Source organism: Sphaerodactylus townsendi, linkage group LG04 (genome assembly GCF_021028975.2).
Source record: "Sphaerodactylus townsendi isolate TG3544 linkage group LG04, MPM_Stown_v2.3, whole genome shotgun sequence".
In the NCBI taxonomy this organism is placed as follows: domain Eukaryota; kingdom Metazoa; phylum Chordata; class Lepidosauria; order Squamata; family Sphaerodactylidae; genus Sphaerodactylus; species Sphaerodactylus townsendi.
In genome coordinates this window covers 3,946,864-3,972,235 of record NC_059428.1, presented here as the reverse complement: position 1 = coordinate 3,972,235, position 25,372 = coordinate 3,946,864, and the positions used below count along the sequence as shown (strand labels likewise).

At 47.9% G+C, this 25,372-nt stretch overlaps 1 protein-coding gene across 1 annotated transcript in view; it reads left to right on the top strand.

Moving 5' to 3' along the window:
- Positions 1 to 15,387: 15,387 nt before the first annotated feature.
- P2RY6 (pyrimidinergic receptor P2Y6) overlaps positions 15,388 to 25,372 on the top strand; it is a 55,451-nt gene continuing 45,466 nt past the window's right edge. Inside the window, exon 1 of the mRNA XM_048493966.1 lies at positions 15,388 to 15,493. The gene's annotated coding sequence lies outside the window, so the exon portion shown is untranslated. The remainder of the gene's footprint in view (positions 15,494 to 25,372) is intronic.

The following is a 25,372-nucleotide window of genomic DNA, read 5'->3' as shown; positions in this document are numbered from 1 at the left end:
TATAAGTCAGTGGTGGCGAACCTATGGCACGGGTGCCAGAGGTGGCACTCAGAGCCCTCTCTGTGGACACACACAAACAGCGTGCCCCCCCCCCCCCAACACACATCTAGGCTTGCCTGGGCCGCTGGGCTCGATTATTAGCATTAAACCTAAGACTAAGTTTTGGGGAAGCAGTGTAGGTAACCCTGTTAAGCGCTGTTAAACCCCACTGATTTTCATGCGAAGAACTAAAGTACGGTCCTTTACCTGGGAGTAAGCTCGGTTGCTGGCAACGGGGCTTGCTTCTGAGTAAACCCTCCTAGGGTCGTGATTCACCCGTTGGAAGAGTTGCACGGTTGCTTCAATGCAAAGCCACCGACTACCACCAAGCTTACTCCCGAGTAATGCATGCCTCGGATCCAACTGCTTTTCCTAAACTAAAACCTCAGTATTCAGGTTAAATTGCCGCGTTGGCACTTTGCGATTAATAAGTGGGTCTTGGGGTGCCATTTGGGCACTCGGTCTCGAAAAGGTTCGCCATCACTGATGTAAGTCAACAGCTTTCCTATGCTTGCTTTCCATAAATGAGAATTCTGCTTTCGAAGTATCGATTCCTTCATTGATCAAGTCCCGGGTTGTGACGCTTTGGCAACTTTCTTCTAGCAGGCAACATCCAGCAGGTGGCAATTTACAGACTAAGAACTATTTCTAAAAGTTTGAAGTGAAAGGTAGGCTGGCGGGGAGCATGAAAACCTCCCACAATGCAACATGTTTTGCTCCCATTGTTTCTGATCTGTAAACGTCTTGTTTGACTGACTACCGTTGCTTTGGCACCAATAGAGGGAGGCTTTAGGCTTTCTACTTTTCTACATGATCTCTGATTGGCTAGGATAATTCACGGACTTCCTTTTTCTCCACCCAGCCAGTCAGGGATCAGGTATGGTGATTCATTCATTAGGATTTTTTCACCACCCAGACAAAGGATGTCTCTAGAGTAGGCAATCAAAGGGATCAAAAGGCCAGGCTACTACAGTGCAGATGCCCTCACTAATGGATTATACTATCTTCATGGTTACTCACAAACTAAATGGGTGGATCCAGAGGTGGGATCCAGCAGGTTCTCACCAGTTCCCGAGAGTGGGTCACTAATTATTTGTGTGTGCCGAGAGGGGGTTACTAATTGGGTCCGCTTTTCCGCCTCCACGCCCTCGCCTCCCCGAGAGACATACTGCCTTTGAACGTGAATGTTCCTTATAGCAATGGCCACTAATAATGTAACTCCCTGAACTAGGTTAATCCCTTTCAGCTCCTGCAGTTCATTGATTCTCAGCCTTTCGTGCCTTTTATCTCCCCAGTCTCTATCAATGAACCTGTGTGTTTCACCATTGCTGTGTTCAGATTTGTGAGTTGGGGCCTTTTCTATAATGTGATGATGATTTAGAAATGACCTGGTGCCAAAAAAAATTTTGGGGTCGTGGTGGGGTGGGTGCCCATGGGGGGGGGCATCCAACTCGGGTTTTGTCCAGGGCTCAGGTTTGCCTAGGTACGCCTCTGCCCCCTTTGCTGAGGGGGGGCTGGCAAGGGAACCTGTAACTAAAATTTTTGGATCCCACCACTGGGTGGATCCCAACCAACACATGCAAATCAAGCTTGCTAATTGCACCCTTTACACTTTTTAACAGGAAAATGGTTCTTTCTCCCACCCTGGACATTCCACAGGTATCTATACTCCACTTGCTTTGCTACCATCAGATCCTCTGAAGATGCCAGCCACAGATGCAGGCGAAACGTCAGGAGTGAATGCTGCTAGAACACGGCCACACAGCCCGGAAACCACACAGCACCCCAGTGATTCCGGCCGTGAAAGCCTTCGACAATACCTAGATTTTTTTCCAGTTGGTGCACACCCAGAAAGCCTTGAAGCAATTCACAACTTTAAAAAGTGCAAATAAGTTAAAAACAACATAAAGGCGGGCTGATAACATAAAAATATTGACATTAAAATGTTAACCTGTTACAAGATATGGCTGGCAACATACCATTAATGAAACCACCCCAATGATACAGAACCACGTTGTCAAATGAGCTCTCAATTTCCTTTGTTAAAAGACTTGTTTATTGCTTTAAAAAAAAACATGGTAAACCCATTCAGACTGGCCACTGGGACAAAGCTACTGAGTGTAAACAAAGCCAAGCCTTTAGCTTCAGTTTAAATTGGCTTTGGATTGGGGGGGGGAGGGACACACCCTTTCTAGCTATGTTCTGCTGCAGGGTTTGCATTGCTGCGCAGCAAAACAGGCCAAGCTAGCTTTGACAAAAGAGAAGCCGTTGTCTCTTTTCCTCATCCGAAAGTCCTGCAAACATTGGAGAATAGAGGGGCTCTTTAGGTTAGCAGAGGTGCCGTACTTGTGTTTCCACTAAAAGATCCAAGTGCGGTCATGCGTTCTTCGGCGGAAGTCAATGCAGCGTGTTTCCGCATTTTAAAAAAAGTTGAGAAAGGTGGGGTACAAACCCGAACTCTCCTTCTTGGCTTGCATCTTCTTGAATGAACAGGCATCTCTATGCGGCAACCCTGCTCCTTAGGAATGAGTGTGCGTTTGGGATGTGTGGTGATTTCACATCCTTAAGAACACAAGAACATAAGAACATAAGAAGGAGCCTGCTGGATCAGACCAGAGTCCATCTAGTCCAGCACTCTGCTACTCGCAGTGGCACACCAGGTGCCTTTGGGAGCTCATGTGCAGGAGGTGAAAGCAATGGCTTTAAGAACATAAGAAAGAGCCTGCTGGATCAGACCAAAGTCCATCTAGTCCAGCACTCTGCTACTCACAGTGGCCCACCAGGTGCCTTTGGGAGCTCACGTGCAGGAGGTGAAAGCAAGGGCCTTCTGCTGCTGCTGCTCCCGAGCACCTGGTCTGTTAAGGCATTTGCAATCTCAGATCAAGGAGGATCAAGATTGGTAGCCAGAGATCGACTTCTTCTCCATAAATCTGTCCAAGCCCTTTTTACAGCTATCCAGGTTAGGGGCCATCACCACCTCCTGCGGCAGCATATCTCCAAAACACAATCGCATCACATCGCTAGCAAGTGAAGACGTGTTTCCTTTTATTAGTCCCAATTCTTCCCCCCAGCATTTTCAATGGATGCCCCCTGGTTCTAGTATTGTGAGAAAGAGAGAAACATTTCTCTCTGTCCACATTTTCTACCCCATGCATCATTTTATAGACTTCAATCCTATCCCCTCTCAGATGTCTCCTCTCCAAACTGAAGAGTCCCAAACGCTGCAGCCTCTCCTCATAAGGAAGGTGCTCCAGTCCCTCAATCATCCTCGTTGCCCTTCTCTGCACTTTTTCTATCTCTTCAATATCCTTTTTGAGATGTGGCGACCAGAACTGAACACAGGACTCCAAGTGCGGTCGCACCACGGCTTTATATAAGGGCATGACAATCCTTGCAGTTTTATGATCAACTCCTTTCCTAATTATCCCCAGCATAGAGTTTCCTTGTCTCTATTTACTGTACATGGTACCCATCCCTGTCAGTAGCATCTTGCAAAAAAAACCGTGCCAAGGTCACCGGTTCTCGGGCAGCCTGGCAGAGAAGCACTGATTTGGAGCTGCTTGGAGCTTGTGCAAATATTATGCTTTAGGGCAGTGATGGTGAACCTTTTCAAGACGGAGTGCCCAAATTGCAATCCAAAACCCACTTATTTATCGCAAAGTGCCAACACGGCAATTTAACCTGAATACTGAGGTTTTAGTGTAGAAAAAACGGTTGGCTCCGAGGCATGCGTTACTGAGGAGTAAGCTTGGTGGTAGTTGGTGGCTTTCCTTTGAAGCAACCGTGCAGCTCTTCCAACGGGTGAATCATGACCCTAGGAGGGTTTACTCAGAAGCAAGCCCCATTACTAGCAACCCTGAAGCCCACTTAGTGTAAAGGATCATGCTTTAGTTCTTCGCATGAAAATCAGTGGGGTTTAATAGCGCTTAACAGGGTTACCTACACTGCTTCCCCAAAACTAGGTCTTAAGTTTAATGCTAATAATCGAGTCCAGCGGTCCAGGCCAGCCTAGATGTGTGTGTGTGGGCGGGGAAGACTCTGTTTGCGCGTGCCCACAGAAAGGGCTCTGAGTGCCACCTCTGGCACCCGTGCCATAGGTTCGCCACCACTGCTTTAGGGCTTCATCCCGCCCTTTCCTTCAGGACGTTGGGTGTGTAGTACCTCTGAAGAATAACACGGAGAGGAAACAAAGCAGAAGGAAGCTCGGGGACCCTGCTCTCCTGTGAAGTTTAGCAGACCATGACTGAGAGAATGACCTACCTCCAGGAGGGACCTCGTGATATGCCAGAATTACAGTCGCTCTCCAGACGACAGAAATGAGATCCCCAGGACAAAATGGCCCCTTTGGATGGTGACATTTCCTTCCTTCCTTCCTTCCTTCCTTCCTTCCTTCCTTCCTTCCTTCCTTCCTTCCTTCCTTCCTTCCTTCCTTCCTTCCTTCCTTCCTTGATTGATTGATTGATTGATTGATTGATTGATTGATTGATTGATTGATTGATTGATTGATTGATTGATTGATTGATTGATAACCTGCCCTTCCAGAGGTGGGATCCAGCAGGTTCTCACAGGTTCCCGAGAGTAGGTTACTAATTCTTTGTGTGTGCCGAGAGGGGGTTCCTAATTGGTGATTTTGCCACGTGATTTTTGCCTTAGTTATTCTTCATATTCTTCAACCTTCATCATGTGGAATCCTGTTCACCAAGCCCTGGGAGTCTTCAGGAGCCAACCCACTTGCAAAGAAGAATTGGACTTGGCAGTATCAGTACACTGTAAATTAAGGACTTGAAAATGCAACCTGAACAGGACCTTGAAGTGTGACATTAAATGTTGATGTTTGATGTTATATGTTAAGAAAGTAAACCATTTTGGTTTTTTTAAAATTTGTTGTTGCAAACTCATTCCAAGTTCTGCCCCACAGAACCCACAGGTAGAGGTTACGTGCCCATGATTGAATTTTCCTCGATCTCATGGGGTCCTTTATATGTAGTGCTGCCAGGTGTTTGACTTCGGCTTGAGTCAGCTGGGTTTTATTCCCCTCTTCAGGATAGGCAGGAGAAAGAGGAACCCTCAGAAGAACACGTCTCCCCCATTTTCAGGAATTCCTTTTAACATAGTGAAGGAGGGCCAAATATCTGAGTCAATTAATCTTACCCAATTTGCGAAGAGCTCTCTCCTCGGCACGGTGCAAGAGCCAGCGTAGTGTAGCGGTGAAGAGCAAGTGGATTCTAATCTGGAGAACCGGGTTTGATTCCCTACTCCTCCACCTGAGTGGTGGGGGCGGAAGCTTACCTGGTGAACCAGGTGTGTTTCTGCACTCCTACTTTTTTTGCTGGGTGACCTTGGGCTAGTCACAGTTCTCTCGGAACTCTCAGGGGTCTGTTGTGGGGAGAGGAAGGGAAAGGACTCCTTGCAGGATTGAAAAACAGGGTATAAATCCAAACTCCTCCTCCTCCTCTTCTTCTACTTCTTCTTCTTTAGGATATGCAGGATAAAGAGGAAAGCTCAGAATGGCCCCTTCCGCACATGTAAAATAATGCGTTTTCAAACCACTTTCAGAACTGTTTGCAAGTAGATTTTGCCATTCCGCACAGCTTCAAAGAGCACTGAAAGCAGTTTGAAAGTGCATTATTCTGCATGTGCGGAATGAGCCAATAACATTCCCCCCCCTTTTTAGAAATTCCTTTAAACACAGCTAGGGAGGCCAAATACCCAAGTCAATTAATCTTATCCAGTTTGCCGAAGAGCTCTCTCCTTGGCAAGGGGCAAGGTGCCTCCTTCGGCTGTAACAACAGAAAGACGTCCAGAGGTGGGATCCAGCAGGCTCTCCCAGGTTCCCGAGAGTAGGTTACTAATTATTATGTGTGTGTGCCGAGAGGGGGTTACTAATGCCACGAGATTTTTGCCTTAGTTATGCCCCTCCTCTCAGCAGTAGCGCGCAGAACTTGGAGCAGTCTAGCAGGAGGTGCACCGGCGCGCGTGGCAGCCTGCGCCTGCGTGCATTCGTTTCCCACCCAAGGACCGGCGCAGAGGCTGCGTCCTTGCCACAGCCCCGCCCAGGAATGCCCCGCCCCCGGAATGCCTGGCCACGCCCCCAGAATGCCCCACCCAGCCCCATTGGCGCTACGCCACAGTTTGAATCCCACCACCATGGGAACCTGTTACTAAAATTTTTTGGATCCCACCACTGAAGACGTCTACAAATTCCCTGCCGCCAGGACAGAATCTGCGATTGAGGCATGAAGCAGACCGAATCTGTAATTCACATGTGTCTGCATTCCCCGTTTTATAAGACCATCAGGTCCAACTTGTTGACCCTGCTTCTCATTAATAAAGAAGGTCTATCAGACCAATTAATTTTTTTTTAATCTACTAAACGATTCTTGTGCTGTCTCTGAAACAGCGGCTAAATACCTGGGCTGCGTCATTAAATTGCAACCACGATTGTATTACTCTGTGATCACTATTAATTTGTACTATTTATGATGCCAATGGAGGATGGGGGCACCCCCTTTGGGAGTCCATAACTTTGGGCCCCCGGAACCAAACCTCCCCAAACCTGGGGAGTATCATTAGGAGGGTCCCCCAAACAATCCCTGAAAGTTTGGTGCTGCTAGCCTAAACAATGCGCCCCCTGCAGGCCAAAAACCGAAAAAGCAGTAAAAATGTTTTTAAAACCCACAAACGGGGGGGCGGAGCTTTGGACATGAATGGGGGGGTTGAACCCGAGAAACCCCCCCTTACCTACGTCCCGTTGCCAAGTCGTATTTGCATCTCCGTCCAGTCCCTTTTCCATCTGCTGGCATAAACCATCAGGTGTCACTAGGCCCTTTCCCATATTTATTTATTTGACTTTCACCATGCCCTTTCCCGACCAATTGGGCTCAAGGTAGTTTTTGGGCTCCACCCCCTTGTGAAGCTCCGCCCCAATGGCAATGCCCCGCCCCTTGCCTCCAAAGGTTCCTCCTTCTCCCATTCCAAAGCTCTGACCTTCCTAGAGTTCAATGCCCTGACATCTCTTTGGTAGCGAAGTGTAGTGGTTAAGAGCCGGTGGATTCTAATCTGTAGAACCGGGTTCAGTGGCGTAGCACCAGGGGGATGGGGAGGTGTATGATACATTGGACAGGCAGGGATGTAGGGACGTGGTGGGGGCGTGGCGTGGCGTGGCGTGGCGTGGCGTGGCGTGGCGTGGCGGGTGCCAAGCACAGTTCCCCCTCGCACTAGCCCTGACCGGGTTTGATTCCCCACTCCTCCACCTGAGTGGAAGAGGCTTATCTGGTGAACCAGATGTGATTCCACACTCCTACATTCCTGCTGGGTGACCTTGGGCTAGTCACAGTTCTCTCCCAACTCTCTCAGCCCCACCTACCAAACTCTTCTTCTTGTTCCATTCCCCAAATTAAAAACAAAATGTAAATATAGTATTTTATATGTAACCTATGATTTTTGTTTTCATCTTCTGTATTCTGATTTAGATTCCCGCCCCCACTCTGTATTCTGATATTTTATATAAATGAGAAAACAATAAAAAATACATTAAAAAAAGAAATTTCCTCTGGCATTAACGCAGAGAAGACTTTGGCAATCGTCGCAGAGTTTGATTTCTCCAAAGAGCGGGCAGATGTCTTCTGACTCAGCCCTTCTTGTCTAATGGTCTTTCGGCCCCCGTCCATCAATCATCAGCTAATGGGGTATTGGCTTCAACCAGCGCCTCGGCCTCCGCTTGCATTATTCAAACTCTCTCTCTCTTTCTTTCTCTCTCTCTCTCTCTCCACATTCGATCACTGTCACTCAACAGGCTGATGTCTCTGCGGAAGAAGACTACTTCACCTTGGCTTTAGTGTAAAAGCCAGTGTTTTGTGGTGTAGTGCGAAGAAGAAGAAGAAGAAGAAGAAGAAGAAGAAGAAGAAGAAGAAGAACAAGAAGAAGAACAAGAAGAAGAACAAGAACAAGAACAAGAACAAGAACAAGAACAAGAAGAACAAGAAGAAGAACAAGAAGAACAAGAAGAAGAACAAGAAGAAGAACAAGAAGAGGAGGAGGAGGAGTTGGATTTATATTCCCCCTTTCTGTCCTGTAGCAGTCTACAAATTCATGTCCCTTCCCCCCTCACAACAAACACCCTGTGAGGTAGATGGAGTTGACAGAAGTCCATAGAGCTGTGACTAGCCCAAGAGCACCCAGCTGGCGTGTGTTGGAGTGCACAAGCTAATCCGGTTCCCCAGATAAGCCTCTACAGCTCAAGCGGCAGAGCTGGGAATCAAACCCGGTTCATCCAGATCAGTGGTGGGATCCAAAAATTTTAGTAACAGGTTCCCATGGTGGTGGGATTCAAACTGTAGCATAGTGCCAATGGGTCTGGGTGGGCGCTACAAGTGATGCGCATGGGCATTCCTGGGGAGCGGGGGGGCATTGCTGCCAGGCGGAGCTGTGGCAAGCGGGCGACGCCAGCTGCTGTGCCGGGTCCTTGGGCAGGCAGAGCTTGAATGTGCACGAAGGCTGCGCAGGCTGCCATGCAGGATTGATTGCACCTCCCCCCGCTAGACACTTCCAAGTTCTGGCGCTACTGCTGGCAGAGGAGGGGTGTAACTAAGGCAAAAATCACGTGGCAAAATCACCCATTAGGAACCCCCTCTCGGCACACACAAATAATTAGTAACCTACTCTCGGGAACCTGTGAGAACCTGCTGGATCCCACCTCTGCTCCAGATTAGAGTACACCTGCTCTTAACCACTACACCACTGCTGCTCCTAGAGCAGTGGTGAAGTGAGATTCCTTAGGATAACTCCAGATGTTCATGGACTACAATTCCCATCAGCCCCTGCCAGCACAGCCAATTGGCTGCGGAAGAAGACTACTTCATGGCCAACTGGCCATGCTGGCAGGGCTGATGGGAATATGGCAGTCCAAGAACATCTGAGAGCCATAGGGTCGCTTCACCACAGGACTCCTGCTGCAACCTGTTGCTCATTCTGTGGACACCTTTGGAGTCATGAAAAGAGGTACACGCATGAGCTCTCATGATGCTCCCTTACAGTGAATCAGACCTTTGGTCCATCAAAGCCAGTATTGCCTACTCAGACTGGCAGCCACTTTCCAAAGCCTCAAGCGGAGGTCCCGCCTATCATGTACTGCCTGATCTGTTTAACTGGCAATGCCGGGAATTGAACCTGAGACTTCCTGCATGCCAAGCATGTGTGCCATCTTGGGTCTAGCATTTCTAGAAGAAGCAGTACGGGCAGGTCTTGTAAACTGAAGGCCAGAGGCGAAGCTACCAGGGGACAGGGGGGATGCGTGCATTGCATCGGTATTGCTGTGGGCATAAAAAAATCGTGCAGGTTACGCTTTGTGTGTTTTTTGGAATTTTTAGTGTTTTTTTCAGTTTGTGGCCTGCAGGGGACGCAGGTTTTAGGCTAGCAGCACCCCAACCTTTAGGAGACTATCCTGATGATACTACCCAGTTTTGGTGAGGTTTGGTTCAGGGGGTCCAAAGCTATGGACTCCCAAAGGGGGTGCCCCATCCCCCATTGTTTCCAATGGGAGCTAATAGGAGATGGGGCTACACTTGCAGGCCAAAAACTGGAAAAACACTAACAAATACAAAAAACACAAATGAAGGGGGGGGGCACTCAGATTTTGTCAGGGAATCAAAATAAAGAGGTGTGCATCTTGTGCACAGATCATGAAGATCTAGATGATGACTGCACCATTGTCAGCCAGGGTCAGTTGGCAAAGCCTGGTGTAACTGAATCAAACCAGTCTGATCCCTGGTGCTGTGGCCTTCACTTTCAGCCGATTGAGGCAGTGATTGTATAATAGTGGAGCACTATCTGTACACATTTTCTGTTAGGAATATATGTTTACTGCGAGGCATGCTGCCGGTTTGTTCTTTGATGTTCACTGTATATAGCTTGCACCTGAAAGTAAAATTCCTTCTTTGAAGTGAAGCTACTGTGTGGTGGAGTTATTTGTCTGCTGTGCCAAGCCGTCTTCAACTGCACTTATCTATCTCTGGTAACGCACCTTTCCGCTGATAAAACGCATGCTCTGTCAGATTTTGCACCAGGCTCCTTTCCCCCTAGCTACGCCTCTGCTGAAGGCTGTGGCTTCCATTATTATTCCGTTATTCTGTTATTGGAGAAAGACTCAGATTCGAATTGTGGCTATGCCATCCCAGGGGACCCTGTGCTCTTGGCTCTCTCTCTCTCTCCCTCCCTCCCTCTCTCTCTCCCTCCCTCTCTCTCTCTCTCTCTCTCTCAACCTTTAAAATTCAGTCCCATAAGAAGATGTCTCTGGTCCGCTTGGCTTCTGCAGAAACGTAGCCTGTTATCACGCTGACTAAAAATATGTTTATGTGCTTTCAGGAAACATAAACACCAGCGTTGTTGCCTGCAAAGAAAAGATGAGTGGTTCAGAATATAGGATGGGGAGATTCCAGGCACCAACGAATGGCATGCTTTCCCAAGGAAAGCGCTGGGAAATTAATCCCAAAGGCTACATAAAAGCGGAGGGTGTCATGACGAGCCACAGGCTAGTCCGGCGGAACTGACCTCACTGTCCTTCGGCATCTCCGGAGCTCCAGATTTTACGTCTCCCATAAGTATGTTAAAGTGCGTGAATTCCAGCGACGTTCGGGTCTCACGGATGGAATTATGTGTTGGGTCGAGCGAAAGACGGCCGAACGCATCTTGGGGGGCAGTCAAGACACTCGTTTCTGTGCCCTTTGGAAGGAGAAGAGTTTCAGCTGTGCCCATTTAGGGAGATTTTGGTTCGCAGAGAATATCCGACCAAACAGCAAGGCACAGGAGGAGACGAATCTGTGTCACCTGAACACAGGTGAAGCTGATAAAGGTGAATCGGATCTGTGGTTATCACGGTCAGTCTTGTCTACTCAGACTGGCAGCTGCTGTCCAGGGTCTCAAGAAGAGGTCTTCCCATCACCTACCGCCTGGTCCTTTTAACTGGAGATGAAGAGAATTGAACCTTTGTTTCTGTATGGCAAGCAAAGGCTCTTCCACTGAGCCGCAGCCCCTCCCCACCAGTTGCGTACCTAGGCAAACTTGCGCCCTGGGCAAAACCTGAGTTTGATGGCCCCCCATGGGCGGAGCAGCCCAGCCGCAGAACTCACCCTTCCCGGACGGCCCCAGCAGCCCAAGTTCACCAGAGGCAGAGCTCCCCATCCTCCTGCTCTGCCTCTGGTGGCTGGTGGCACCGTACAGAGTGGGCATGGCTTAGAAATCAGGCGCCCCCATGTGACTAGAAATTTCTGCGCCTTGGGCAACTGCCCACTTTGCCCAATGGGCGTTACGCCACTGCTCCCCTTGGCTCTCCAGAGGCTCAGACAGAGCCTTTCTCGTCACCTACTGGCTGGCCTTTTCAACTGGAGATGGCGGGGATTGAACCTGTGGCCTTCTGCGTGCCAAGCAAAAGCTCTTTCACTGAACCAAAGCACTGAATCAGACTGGTGCTCTTTAATGGCCAGTAACGTCTGCTCAGCTGTTCTCCAGGGGACAATCATGGGGGAAAGATCTGAAATTCACAGCTTGCTATAATTTGAAAGAAAATTTCCATAAAATGATGTATAGATGGTATTTAGCACTGGAAAATTGTCTAAAATGTACAAAGGGCTATTGAACAAATGATGATGATGATGATGATGATGATGATGATGATGAAGAAGAAGAAGAAGGAGGAGGAGGAGGAGGAGGAGGAGGAGGAGGAGGAGGAGGAGGAGGAGGAGGAGGAGGAGGAGGAGGAGGAGGAGAAGAAGAAGAAGAAGAAGAAGAAGAAGAAGAAGAAGAAGAAGAAGAAGAAGAAGAAGAAGAAGAAGAAGAAGAAGAAGAAGAAGAAGAAGAAGAAGAAGAAGAAGAAGAAGAGCAGGATATAAATATTTAAATAAATAAAATAGAGAAGGAAGAAGTTGGATTTATATCCCCCCTTTTTCTCCTGTTAGGAGACTCAAGGGGCTTTCAAACTCCTTTCCCTTCCCAACACTCCCCCCCCCCACAACAAACACCCTGTGTGGTAGTTGGGGCTGAGAGAGCTCCACATAACTATGACCCAGCTGGAGTGCACAAGCTAATCTGGTTCACCAATTAAGCCTCCACAGCTCAAGTGGCAGAGCAGGGAATCAAACCCGGTTCTCCAGATTAGAGTGCAAGGGGTAGCTGGGAGAGCAGAATTCAGGGAGAGACCTCTGTAGATGCAGCATCATAAAGTCTGTCCTTCAAAACAGCTGTTTTCTCCAGAGGTCCAAAAAAACCCCCGTTTAATCGATGCATAAACACAGGCAACTTACTGTTTTTCATGCAAAAGAATCTGTATACGTGTAGGAAATATTAGGCCCGCACACGAAAAATAATGCTTTTTCAAACCACTTTCACAACTGTTGCAAGCGGATTTTGCTATTCCGCACAGCTTCAAAGAGCACTGAAAGCAGTTTGAAAGTGCATTATTCTGCATGTGCGGAATGAGCCTTAGATTGTAAGGCGAAAATTGCTTGGGTGTCAGAAGGAACAGAGGCAAGTCTGAAGTGAGATTCGCTAACTCACTTTATTCTAGAATGCCATTTATTGGCTGAGCCCCATAATATATTTCTTTCACCTTTATTACGGAGAAAAATTTCCTTTAATACTGCTCAGAAAATTCTATTCCTATTGTCAGACTCTAATAAGGAGATCTCCATTTTAGTATCTAATTTTTTTATTAATACTACTGTTCACCTTAGATAAATAAGGGTTTTTATCTACATTCCAGTCTAATGTATTAATTGATTTTGTGCTATTTTAATTGGCTTGGTTATTTTGTCTGTGTTGTTGTTTTAATATATTTGCACAAGTACTGAAGATGTAGCGAAGTTCTTAGTTCGACTTTGTTAAAACATTAGTCGCTAGGACTTTGAGCTTATTTTGGTTATTCCTGTTTTAAAATTTTAACTTATGCCTAATAAAGGCGATTGATTGTTTTCTTTTATTATATGGAATATCATGACTGGATATCATTTATACAGATTATTTTGTTGTCTATGGGTATATGTTTATGGAGCAGCAGTGGCGTAGGAGGTTAAGAGCTCGTGTATCTAATCTGGAGGAACCGGGTTTGATTCCCCGCTCTGCCGCCTGAGCTGTGGAGGCTTATCTGGGGAATTCAGATTAGCCTGGGCACTCCCACACACGCCAGCTGGGTGACCTTGGGCTAGTCACAGCTTCTTGGAGCTCTCTCAGCCCCACCTACCTCACAGGGCGTTTTTTGTGAGGGGGGAAGGGCAAGGAGATTGTCAGCCCCTTTGAGTCTCCTGCAGGAGAGAAAGGGGGGATAGAAATCCAAACTCCTACTCTTCTTCTTCTTCTTCTTCTTCTTCTTCTTCTTCTTCTTCTTCTTCTTCTTCTTCTTCTTCTTCTTCTTCTTCTTCTTCTTCTTCCTCTTCTTCTTCTTCTTCTTCTTCTATGTTATACTCATTTTGTGTATTTGAATTATGCGTATTAGTCACAGTAACAGAAGTGGGAACTGTCACGTAGATACTGGTGATACAATCATGTTTTGAATGATGAGTGTATTATCGGAGAAAACATGGAGTATGTGATATGTCTCTGATGTTCTGCATTGTTACAAGCTCTGCTGAATCATACCTGGGTCCCCTGATAACTAGCTGCAAACAGACTCTTTGCTCTATAGGAGATAGGGGGTCCCACCCTACAGTTGGACGAGGCAATGGTAAATGCTGACGTCAAATCAATTTCCAGCAGACAATGGGGTGGTGGCAAAATGTAACAAATTCGGTTTTTGCAAAGTTAACCGCTTGCTTGGAAAACCGCATAAAAATTGTCGGTGGCTTTCACAGCCGGAATCACCAGGGTGTTGTGAGTTTTCCAAGGTTGCATGGCCATGTCGTATTGCCGCCTTCCAGCCACAGATGCAGGCGAAACGTCAGGAGAAAATGCCTTTGGAACATGGCCATACAACCCGGGAAACCCACAACACCGTGCGTAAGAATTGCTCTTTGAAATTCATTCTTTGGACATTGTTTTGGCTGATGACAGTACATTGTCCCGCTGTTATTGCGATAAAAGCTTACCTGCTTCATTGAACCAATCAATGTGTCTCTTTCTAGTTGAGAGACTGCTGGAAATTTTCCAATATACGTACACTCAAAATATTAACAGGAAAAGAACCAATCTGGAAATAGTCAGCTGCCCGGGACAAACGTGTCGGGTAAAGTCCGTGCACCGAAACAAAACAAAACAAACCCTCCTACTGCCAGGAGTAGCTTCGGTTCCTTTAAATTAATATTATCCTTTGGCCGTTAATATTTTATTGTAATAATTATTTAATTCTTATTTGAGTCTAATCATTCATTAGCACACGTTTATGATTCGATTCTTATTCTTTTGATGCTGTACCTTCTCACCCATTCTATCTCTGCTTCTTTTCTCCAGGGGAACTGACTTATGGCCCTACATAAGAGAGCCAGCGTGGCGTATGGTTAAGCGCAGGTGCACTCTAATCTGGAGAACCGGGTTTGATTCCCCGCTCTGCTACTTGAGATGTGGAGACTTATCTGGTGAACTACATTAGTTTGTGCACTCCAGCAGACAACAGGTGGGTGACCTTGGGCTAGTCACAGCTCTGCGGAGCTCTCTCAGCCCCACCCGCATCACAGGGTGTTTGTTGTGGGAAGAGGAAGGGAAAGGACTTTGTAAGCCACTTTGAGTCTCCTTACAGGAGAGAAAGGGGGGATATAAATCCAAACTACTCCTACTCCTCCTACTCCTCTTCTTCTCCTTCTTCTTCTTCTCCTTCTTCTTCTCCTTCTGCTCCTCCTCTTCCTCCTCCTCCTCTTCTTCTTCTCCTTCTGCTCCTCCTCCTCTTCTTCTTCTCCTTCTGCTCCTCCTCCTCCTCTTCTTCACCTTCTCCTTCTTCTCCTGCTCCTCCTCTTCCTCCTCCTCCTCCTCTTCTTCTTCTCCTGCTCCTCCTCCTCTTCTTCTCCTTCTTCTCCTTCTGCTCCTCGTCTTCCTCCTCTTCTTCTTCTCCTGCTCCTCCTCCTCCTCCTCTTCTTCTCCTTCTGCTCCTCCTCTTCCTCCTCCTCCTCTTCCTCTTCTCCTTCTCCTTCTTCTTCATTGTGCTCTGGGGATCCACCTGGAGGTTGGCAACCGGCCTGATGCGGCACGTCCCCCCCCCCCCTCTCCTTGTTCTTCAAAGGGCAGCCTCAGAGGCTTCCGGCTCCCCAACCTGGTGTCCCCTGCCTGGCCGGGCAGGTGCGGAGGGAGGACCGGGAGGGCCGGCAGCGTGTGGGCGGGGCTTGGCCGTGCAGCAGGGGGGGGGGGCGGGGGCGTGCCCGCTGCGCCCGCTTTGCTTCCCCGCCCGCGAGCAGCGCCTCGGCGGTTCCCACGCGGCCAGCGGGCTGGGTTGCGGCTGGAGCGCTGCGTCCCATGGGGCGGCCCCGGGAGACGCTGCCAGGTGAGGCTCAAACGGGGCAGGGAAGGGGGCGGCCGGGTGGCGACAGTCCGGAGGGGGGAAGCTTGGAGCTAACTTAGCGGGGGGGGGGGGGGCGCCCCAGAGCTGAATGGGGGGGGGTCCTTCAGAGACGCCCCCCTCCACCCAGGGCTTGTAGAACTGCTTAAGCGCTTCGTGGCGGGAGACGCTCCCAGGTGAGGCTCGGGGCAGAACCCTCCGGGGGGGGGGGGCTTGAGCTGGCCTGGAAGCCCCCTGCTCCTTTGGGGCTTCCTGCGGGGCTCGCAGAAGGGCCCCGATCCAGAGCCCTTGGGCAGGGAAAGAGCCCTTGGGCTGGGCTGGTGGCGCAGGGCAGCTTCCCAGGGCAAGCCTCGGGTTCCTTCCTTCCCTCGCTCCCTCCTTTACCCGATTGAACGAAGCCGCGTCGCCCGGTTCGAGGCCAGGCGCGGACACTTCCCCGAAACGGCGCCGCCTTAAGTCTCTTTTGGTGCCAATAAGCCGGGATCTGGCCGCATTTTTAAAGCCCAGTGAAGTTTGCACGGCGGCCGTCGAAGCCTTTTGGTTTATCAGGGGTTGCGCTGCGGCTCCGCTGCAGAGCGTGGCAGGATTCGAACCTGGGACCTTCTGCACGGTGGAGATTGGACCCGAGGCAGATTCGGTCCCGGGCTTGCTCTGCAGCTGAATCGAAGACTTCTGAGCGGCTGCTGCGTTTCCCAGGGACAGACACCCTAAAGATTGATCATAATTTGACTGCCCTATAAATTCCCAGGAACTAGACAGCTTTCTGTCCTTTGTGGGGCAAACAAGTCAGAGTTTTGCAGCATTTTTTAAAGCATAGTAAAGTTCTGGCTCACGGGGTCTTTTTTTCCTGGGGAAAGGGCTGCGGCTCAGCAGCGGAGCATGACAGGGATCGAACCGGCAGCCTTTTGCATGCCGTAGACCAGTGATGGCGAACCTTTTCGAGACCGAGTGCCCAAACGGCAACCCAAGACCCACTTATTTATCGCAAAGTGCCAACACAGCAATTTAACCTGAATACTGAGGTTTTAGTTTAGAAAAAGCGGCTGGCTCCGAGGCGTGCGTTACTCGGGAGTAAGCTCGGTGGTCGTCGGTGGCTTGGCTTTGAAGCAACCGTGCAACTCTTCCAACGGGTGAATCACGACCCTAGGAGGGTTTACTCAGAAGCAAGCCGCATTGCCAGCAACCGAGCTTACTCCCAGGCAAAGGATTGTGCTTTAGCTCTTTGCATGAAAATCAGTGGGGTTTAACAGCGCTTAACAGGGTTCCCTACACTGCTTCCCCAAAACTAGGTCTTAGGTTTAATGCTAATAATCGAGCCCAGCGGCCCAGGCCAGCCTAGATGTGTGGGGGGGGCACTCTGTTTGTGCGTGTCCACAGAGAGGGCTCTGAGTGCCACCTCTGGCACCCGTGCCATAGGTTCACCACCACTGCCGTAGACTGAATGTGAGACAGATTCAATACTGATTTTAACAATGCTGCGTTTTAATGGGATGGGGTTATTTTATATAGAGCCAAAATTAATTAATATTGAATGGATTTTAGCTTGGATTCGTGTGCTCTATTTCCATTTTTGTTCACCGCCCTGAGCCCTTCGGGGGAGGGCGGTATAGAATACAACCAACCAACCAACCAACCAACCAACCAACCAACCAACCAACCAACCAACCAACCAACCAACCAACAAACAAACAAACAAACAAATAAATAAATAAATAATGATGCGGCTGGCCTCCACGCGGGCCAGGGCCTTTACGGCTCTGGCCCCAGCCTGGTGGAACACCCTTCCTCCGGCTGTTCGGGCCCTGCGGGACCTTGGCGAGTTCCACAGGGCCTGTAAAACGGAGTTGTTCCGCCGGGCCTTTGGAGGGACCAGCCGCTGAAATGGTGCCCCCCAGTTGGCCTTTCCATCTAGGCCACCACCTAATACGACTCGCCGCTCTCCTCCCCCCTTCTTTCCTGGGGAGAATTTTAAAGTGGGGTTGGTCGGACGCCTCTACTATTATTATCATTATGTTTGTATCGCTGTTTTAAAGATTTTAGTAATTTATTTTAACTACGCTTTGTGTTGTACACCGTCCAGAGCCCCTTGGGGATGGGGCGGTATAAAAGCCGAAACAATAAATAAATAAAATAAATAAATAAAATACCCCGGCGTGCTCTGCGAGCTGAATCAGTGTTATGGCTCCTGAGCAGGTGCTGCGTTTTCTGGAGACCACCTTAAAGAGTAATAATAATTTTATTGCCAAATAGAACGCCCTTGAACTAGATAGCTCTCTGCCTCTGCAGAAGTGGGCGCCAGTCCACCGGAGTTGACACGGGATCACGTTTTGTTCGTCTTTAAGAAGCTCTAATTTCACAAGATGAGCCAGGGGAAAGGAAACCCATGGAAGAGGCACATCACCGTCGTTCAGTGTTCCTGTTGTTTTGTCGAATATAGTTCTGCTTGCCAAATTATATAGCCCTGCTTGCAAAATTGCACGTTTCGTATTCACAGCATCCTCGACGACTTCAGTTACGCACCCAAACATAATGTAGCTTACTGTTTCTTTGTTTCTGCTGTGCAGAAGAAGTGGCCCCTTCCGCACACGCAAAATAATGCATTGTCAAACCACTTTCACAACTGTTTGCAAGTGGATTTTGCCATTCCGCACAGCTTCAAAGAGCGCTGAAAGCAGTTTGAAAGTGCATTATTCTGCAAGTGCGGAAAGAGCCAGAGTTTGGTGTAGTGGTTAAGAGCAGGTGGATTCTTATCGGGAGAACTGGGTTTGATTTCCCACTCCTCCACCTGAGTGGCAGAAGCTTATCTGGTGAACCGGATGTGTTTCTGCACTCCTGCATTCTTGCTGGGTGACTTTGGGGTAGTCACAGTTCTCTCAGAACTCTCTCAGCCCCACCGGCCTCACAAGGTGTCTGTTGTGGGGAGAGGAAGGGAACGCCACCTTGAGTCTCCTTAAAGGAGAGAAAGGTGGGATATAAATCTAAACGTCATTGCTGCCTCTTCTCCTTCTTCTCCTTCTTCTCCTTCTCCTTCTTCTTCTTCTTCTTCTTCTTCTCCTCCTCCTCCTCCTCCTCATCTTCACCATCCCACTTTTCTGTGCTGTAAGGAGTCTCAGAGCTTCTTACAAGCGCCTTTCTCTTCCTCTCTCCACAACAGACACCTTGAGAGGCGGACAGTTCAGAGAGAACTGTGACTAGCCCAAGGTCACCCAGCAGGCTTCATGTGGAGGAGCAGGGAATCGAACCTGGTTCACCAGATAAAGACTCCCCCGCACATGTGCAGGAGAAACAAATCTGGTTCTTCAGATTAGAGTCCACCGCTCTTAACCACCACGCCATGCTGGCTCTCTTAACAGGGATAACTTTGGTTTTGCAACCTGAATTTTGCCTTCGTGGTTCTTTTTATTTTGTAAATAAGTTTCTAGTCCCACCTGTTTTTGCTCACAGTTTATGGAGAAGGTGACGGTCTCTATGTGTGCTTTTTGTTGTTGTTGTTACATTAAAGGCAGTGGGACACACTTGGGGTTTTTCAGTTCAGGCAGAAATCCGGATTGTCTGATCAATAATGCGTGGAGGAAGTGTCTACATAATAGTTTTCCCACCCTCTGTCCGCCCCCTTTTAGATCTTGAAGTTCCCTAGCAATGTTGGCTGCCAGCTGGTTTGGAAAAGACAAAATCCTTCTTTGCACAGAGGCAGTGGCGTAGCGCCCATGGGACACGGGAGGCATCTTGCACCAAATGCAGGCGGGGGCGGGCGTGGGCGTGGCAGAGGTGCAGGGCACACACGTGCCCCGGGCGCAGGTCCCCCTCGCTATGTCTCTGATAACAGGTGACTTGCCAGGGAGGTCGCTGCTGCAAGATGTGAGGCTGCAGTTGCTGGATTAGCGTTAAATCATGTATGATGCGGGGGTTTGTCTCCAGAGCCTCACACTAATTAGAAGATGAAGGGGAGGGGAGGGAGGGACCTTAGCCTCACTTTTTGCTCCCTGGACCATTTTCCTAAATGACCCCCCCCCCCGGTTGCTTTAAGCACAGGGTGAGAATATGGTGGGCACAACACCGGTCCCTGTCTGGGTGGGGCTGATCTCTCTCTCTCTCTCTCTCTCTCTCTCTCTCTCTCTCTCTCTCTCTCTCTCTCTCTCTCTATCTCTATCTCTATCTATCTATCTATCTATCTATCTATCTATCTATCTATCTATCTATCTATCAATCATCTATCATCTCTCTCTCTCTCTCTCTCTCTCTCTCTATCTATCTATCTATCTATCATCATCATCTATCATCTATCATCTATCTATCTATCTATCTATCTATCTATCTATCTATCTATCTATCTATCTATCTATCTATCTATCTATCTATCTATCTATCTATCTATCTATCTATCTATCTATCTATCATCTATCTATCATCTATCTATCTATCATCTCTCTCTCTCTCTCTCTCTCTATCTATCTATCATCTATCTATCATCTATCTATATCTCTCCCTCTCTCTCTCTCTCTCTCTCTCTCTCTCTCTCTCTCTCTCTCTCTATCTATCATCTATCATCTATCTATCTATCTATCTATCTATCTATCTATCATCTATCATCTATCATCTATCATCTATCATCTCTCTCTCTCTCTCTCTCTCTCTATCTCATCTATCTATCTATCTATCTATCTATCTATCTATCTATCTATCTATCTATCTATCTATCTATCTATCTATCTATCTATCTATCTATCTATCTATCTATCTATCATCTATCATCTATCATCTATCATCTATCATCTATCATCTATCATCTATCTATCTATCTCTCTATCTATCTCTCTATCTCTCTATCTATCATCTATCTATCATCTATCTATCATATCTCTCTCTCTCTCTCTCTCTCTCTCTCTCTATCTATCTCTCTCTCTCTCTCTCTCTCTATCTATCTATCTATCTATCTATCTATCTATCTATCTATCTATCTATCTATCTATCTATCTATCTATCTATCTATCTGTGACCTTGGGCTAGTCTCGGTTCTCTCAGAACTCTCTGAGCCCCACCTACCTCCCAAGGGGTCTGCTGTGGGGAGAGGAAAGGAAAGGATCTTGTAGGCCATCTTGAATTTCCTTACAGGAGAGAAAGGTGGGGTATAAATCCAAACTCTTCTCCTCCTCCTCCTCCTCCTCCTTTCTTCTTCTACGCACTGGCGTAGGAGGTTATGAGCTCGTGTATCTAATCTGGAGGAACCAGGTTTGATTCCCAGCTCTGCTGCCTGAGCTGTGGAGGCTTCTCTGGGGAATTCAGATTAGCCTGGGCACTCCCACACACGCCAGCTGGATGACCTTGGGCTAGTCACAGCTTCTGGAGCTCTCTCAGCCCCACCCACCTCACAGGGTGTTTGTTGTGAGGGGGGAAGGGCAAGGAGATTGTACGCCCCTTTGAGTCTCCTACAGGAGAGAAAGGGGGGATATAGGCAGGGCACATCGTGCTGATGCTAAATCGGTGTTGATTTCTGGCACTGTGCCAAACATGGGGATGAACTCCTTGACAGTCAACGCGGTTACTCCATGGAACAGACTTTTTCGGGAGGCGGCAGGCTCTCCTTCTTTGGAGACTTTTAACCAGAGGTTAGATGGCCATCAGACAGCCAGGCGGATTCTGTGAACATAGGCAGGTTGTGAGAGGAGAGGCAGGAAGAAATGCGCCGATGTTCGATTCTCGTAGCCCTTTCTTACATGCCCAAGGTAATGCCAATTGAGTGCCATTTTGGGATCAGGAAGGAATTTTCCTTCAGCCAGATTGCCTCAAGGATCCTGTAGGTTTTTTGCCATGGAGTTTGGGTCACTGGGGGTGTGTGGGAGGGGAAGATCGTTGTGGATTTTCTTAATTGTGCCAGGGGTGGGACTAGATGACCCTCAAAAGATCTCACACTTGCTAAATAATTCTGATCCTATGGTTTGTGAATTGGAGGCCAAGTTGTAACCAGAAAATATATACCCTAAAGCACGGGTGTCAAACTCGCAGCCCTCCAGATGTTATGGACTACAGTTCCCATCATCCTACTCATGCTGGCAGGGGGATGTTAACAGTCCACCTAACATCTGAGAACAACATTGACACCTATATAAGGATAGCTCTGTCCTTTTAAATTTTGTGTGTGTTATCTGTTATTAAGAGATCCTCTATTTTTATTTTATCTGGGGATTGTTTTACTTTTTTTTGGTAACCTATCTGTGTACCGTCCTGTGTGCCAATAAAGGCTTGGTTGGTTGAGGTCCCTTCCAGCTCTCTGTTTTTATGATTCTATCCACTATATTAGAACCACAAATCCATGTGAATCCCCCACCCCCACCCCCGCCTTCAATCTTGGGATTACATCCTAAAACTGGATTTGTGTCTTTAGCTGGAGTTTTCTGGAATGGGTATTTTCCAAAAGGCTTGGATATGTTGAAATGGCTTTTGTGGTAATTTGCGTCATCGCAGTGATCGATTTCCCCGTACTTCAGAGTTATTTGAGGTCTTCTTGTCACACAGTAGGAGCTTAGCTGATGATTAACAATGATCAGGTGGTGGTTTAGCTATTTCCCCCCCTCTACTCCTACTTCCCCCTTCACAACAGCCCTGTCAGGTAGGTACATCTGAGAGTGGTTTCTGCACAGCACGCTAATAAACATGTGTAACACGCTATTTATGGATACAGTTTCCCCTGTTTGCCTTTGCGCCGGAGATTTCACCCCAGCAGGAAACTACTGCAAACAGTCTGGGTTGCTGTGGTTCCCTTGGTTTCTCCAAAAAGATCGCTAGTTTGGTGATGTTTGTAAAACCCGGGTTGAGGGAAATACAATGGTCTGAACCCGTTTTGGGGAAGAGCCCTGTGCATAGTTCTCCCTCAAAATGGGATCGATAGCTTCCTTAGCCCATTATATTTGGGCTGGGCAGAAACCAGTAGAGCACAGGTGTCAAATTCGCGGCCCTCCAGATGTTCATGAACTACAATTCCCATCAGCCCTTGCCAATATAGCCAATGCTCATATTGGGAGGGACTGATGGGAATTGTAGTTCATGAACATCTGGAGGGCCGTGAATTTGACAACTCTGCAGTAGAGAGACACTAGTCCACCATCATCCACTGAGTATTATGGTGGAGCTGCAGTTGGAACTTTGGTCTCCTAGATAGGTAATCTGAAATTTCCAACCACTAGACCACACAGCCCTCAACTGCCAGTGTAGTGGTCAGAATGTCAGACTCCCAACTGGGAGAACCGGGGTCAAATTCCCGATTCCGCCACGAAAGTTTGTGGGCTAAGCTCAGGCCAGATCAAGCGGCAATTCGGCAAACTACGGTGAAGCGCAGACAAAGACGAGTATGACAAGATGACCAAGCGCTAAACCCAAATCAGGACATGAATCAAAACATGCAAAGGCTAAACAAATTTGATCCAATGAAACAAACAAAACTCGGCACCGAGTACCACGACGGCCAACGTGGCTAAAGAGCAATGGGCCGTACAAGAATCTACCCAACTAGAGGCAAATGCTAAGTGTTGCCGAAGCGTAACCGAAAACCATAAATAGAAGTCCGAACAGTGTGCATACAAAGTTCAACAAATAAGAATCCAAATACAGGAGGTCCGAGAAAGAGTGAGGCGGTCAGTATTTCCCCATTTTATGGAAGCAAGCCAACTCCTTTGGCCTTTTGTAGTGCGTTGCTGGCCTTTAATTATTCCGGACTTCTATTGAATTGAGCCATTTCGGGCCCCACTGGGGAGAGAGGCAGGGCAGAAATTAAGCGAAACAAACTGTTCCCTGGCCGTCGAAAGGCTGCAAATTAATCAGTGGGTGCCTTCCGCAGAATGGGAACAATTATTTACAGAGAGTCTGCTGAACCCCGTCCAGCGATGAGTTAGTTTATTTACTCAAATCTGTGTTAATTCTAATGGCTTGGCACGCGGACGTGTTTTTCTTTTTCGAATGTTTCTTTAGAAAAAAGCATGAAGCTTTCGCGAGGAGGTCAGGCAGGGCGGCGGAAGAGAAGAAGACTTAGAAGCCGATAGACAAAAGGGCTTTGGTGCTGGAAATCACTAATTGGTGGTTGCTTTCAATTGAAATGCGTTCAGGCCTTGAAATACCATTGTGGGTTGGGGTGGAAGAGAGCGGGGTGTGTGTGTCCATTGCGTGTGGATTTCTGTGAAGAACCTGGGGGTGGTTTCTGTCAGAATCAGGGTGATGGGACCAGTGGTGGCCCATGCAAAGCGGGTAATAGGCCTAAGCAGTGGTGGGATCCAAAAATTTTAGTAACAGGTTCCCATGGTGGTGGGATTCAAACAGTGGCGTAGCGCCAATGGGGCTGGGCGGGGCACAACGAGTGGCCGGGCATTCGGTGAGGGCATTCATAATTTCTCTGTTACTGTAAAAAACTCTTACTGTGAAAAAAAAGTTCCTAATTTCCAGCTGGTATCTTTCTGTCCATAATTTACACTCATTCTAGCAAGTCCTATCGTCTACTGCCAACAGAAACAACTACTTCTCCTCTAATTGGCTGCCTGTCAAATACTTAATACTTTCAAGCACTTAATTTTGTTTCTAGAAATCAAAAGCAGGATGCTTTCCTTAAACAAGGAACTTGACCATATTACTAAAACATGTTTTTAAAACAGCCCAACAGGGAGAATGATCCCGTTTTCTACCTTTGCTAACCAGCCACATAGGAAACAACAGGACTTGATAATTTTGGGACCTAATGGAATTTCTAACGGAAAAGCAGACCCAATTAGTAACCCCCTCTCGGCACACACAAATAATTAGTAACCCACTCTTGGGAACTGGTGAGAACCTGCTGGATCCCACCTCTGGATGGGACCACAAAGACCATTAGTCCAATCCAGCAGGTCCCAAAGAGGATGAGTGTTAGGTCTCGAACCTTGAAGCAATAAACGGACTCTGTATTGTTGATCAGTGGCGTTTATTGATCGGCTTTGAAGCATCCAGCTGGGCAAAGCCTGTTCTGGGGAACCTGGCTTTGCTACCTGTTTTATTACAATGTTGATCCCCCCTCACTTTTTCCCAAGGAATGTGAGAAAGAGTTAGTTTGGAACTAAGGCGTCCCAAGATCGGCAATAGATAGAGATAATGCCATCTAGCATTCTGCCCCACAGGACAACGGAAACAACCCTGTTTCCCATGGGACTAAAGTGTCAGGGGAAAGCCTAGCTATCTACATAGCGTGTGAAGCCATAAAGCAAAGATCAAGGAAAGAAAGTCCCAGAATAGCAGTGATAACATATAGCAGGCCGTCTCTGCAAACAGGTGTTTATAACGTTCATGCTTCGTGCTTCTTAAGTACGTGTCTGTTTAGTTGACTTTTATCCCGCCATTTATTTAAAGCACATCGTCTCAATCCCGTACAATGAGCTTGTAAAATTAGGTCGGGCTGAGCGGGGGTTTGAACCTGCATGTCGCCTGCCTAAACTCATGCTCTAACCCAGGGGTAGGGAACCTGCGGCTCTCCAGATGTTCAGGAACTACAATTCCCATCAGCCCCTACCAGCATGGCCAATTGGCCATGCTGACAGAGGCTGATGGGAATTGTAGTTCCTGAACATCTGGAGAGCCGCAGGTTCCCTACCCCTGCTCTAACCGCACTCTCCCAGAAGTGGACCAAGGAAAGCGGTTCTTAGAAACGGGGTTCTGCCATTTCGAGACGCATCTTGTCCCAATGGGATCGGTTTCTGAAAATGCAGGCTGGCCGGCCAAAATCACAAGCGGATCGCCTAAAGAACTGGGTATGCCCAGTGGTGGGATTCAAACATTTTAACAACAGGTTCGATGGTGGTGGGATTCAAATGATAACTGTTATTCTGAGAGACCCGTCTCATCCAGCACACT